At 42.4% G+C, this 1,591-nt stretch overlaps 1 non-coding gene across 1 annotated transcript; it reads left to right on the forward strand.

Moving 5' to 3' along the window:
• Positions 1 to 803: 803 nt before the first annotated feature.
• TRNAE-CUC lies at positions 804 to 875 on the forward strand. The gene has a single exon. It is a non-coding gene; the product is annotated as a tRNA-Glu (tRNA).
• Positions 876 to 1,591: the final 716 nt, after the last annotated feature.

Raw genomic sequence — 1,591 nt, forward strand, 5'->3', positions numbered from 1 at the left:
TGAGCTGATAAAGAACTGATGCACCATCTTCTCCACTTTTGGGCTTGTTATGAAATTAATGCATGTGAAAACAGTCTCTGCTACTTAAGCTGAAGTATAGTATTACTCGATTAAAGAAACAGTGCTTCTGAATACCAAACTTATGATCATCCACACCAAAAGGCACACAACAAACCACACCAGTCTTATTATGGAATCTCTTCAGTTTTTAATGATAAAATTCAAAGCTTCCACGGGACATATCACAATTCCTAAACATAGTTCCAGTCTCTATATCTCAGGGAAGACAAGCAGAGTTAAAAGTGTACAGCCAAGGAGTGGAGTAGCTGCCCTTCACAGAAATAAAGGAATTTGGAACTCTTAAAAGTGAAAGTCTCTAGAGATTACAAACAAGGTTTGTAAAATCAGGACAGCAGCGGGTAAGGTGAGTATAAGAGTGCTATTCCCTGTGCTCTGAAAAACAACAGAGTGCTATGCCCTGTGCTCTGCACAACAACAGAGTGCAACATCAACTAGATAAGTTTTAAAACAAAGAAAAATAACTCATTTAGACAGCAAGTAGTGAACTTGGGAAATCTGTCATCAAACTGGTTCTCCAGGCAGACAGCATTATCTGCATTGTCAGTATTATCATCAAAAAGAGAAATTAGATACATTAAAGGAAAACAGTTTCCAAAGTTAGAATATAGTATAGCATCTTGCATTGTCACTGCCAGAAACAGACTGATGGGCCCAGACTGCAGCTCCAACCTCAGTAAGAAACCCCTGGTTCTATTCTTAATGTTTTTTTCTTATCTTGGGGCCCCCTGGTGGTCTAGTGGTTAGGATGCAGCACTCTCACCGCTGTGGCCCGGGTTCGATTCCCGGTCAGGGAACTTCCCCGGGCAGATGGAGCTCGTCAGCCCTGTAAGGCCATCCATCTAAGAGAAGGTCACTCTAAACAAACCTACGTCCTGAGGACCTCAAACAAACCTACGTCCTGAGGACCTCACTGCCACTGTCCAAGCTCGCTCAGCCCTGGCAGATGAACCTCAGGATTAAAGGGTGGGCTCAGTTCAGCACACACTGTGTCTCACCTAAAAAATCCACTGCACAGGCCCGAAGGGTAAAGACCTTTCCCAAATCTTCGTTCGCGAAGACTGGCCATGATTTTCTTATCTTGCATTTGAAGCATACCTATAGGTACTGCAAATCTTGAGCACACAAAGATCAGTCTTCCATCCTTGACTCCTGGCCTCCTTTGTAGGGAGACAGTTATAAAAGCCCAACAGATTCATTTGACTACAATATTTAAGTGAGCAGCACTACATGAAGGACTTCATTCTATTATGTAGCTCACAGTAAAGAAACTGGCAGCTTATCTGCATCAATCTTGACTGAGCCTAAAAACACCACCACACTACTGTAGAGATGTTCTTTGTGACATCCAGACAAATGATTTTCTAACTTGCATTTAGGTGCAGCTAACTTGAGTTGTCACTGTTGTTATGTCAACTGATAGTAATCCTCCTCATTCTCCCACAAAGAATTTTCACAGGGGTGTGTCAACTCCGTGCACCAGAGGTTAAAGTTTGTAAGAAACAGATCTGTT

This window comes from Manacus vitellinus, unplaced genomic scaffold (genome assembly GCF_001715985.3).
Source record: "Manacus vitellinus isolate BGI_N305 unplaced genomic scaffold, ASM171598v3 scaffold_11_pilon, whole genome shotgun sequence".
Lineage (NCBI taxonomy): Eukaryota > Metazoa > Chordata > Aves > Passeriformes > Pipridae > Manacus > Manacus vitellinus.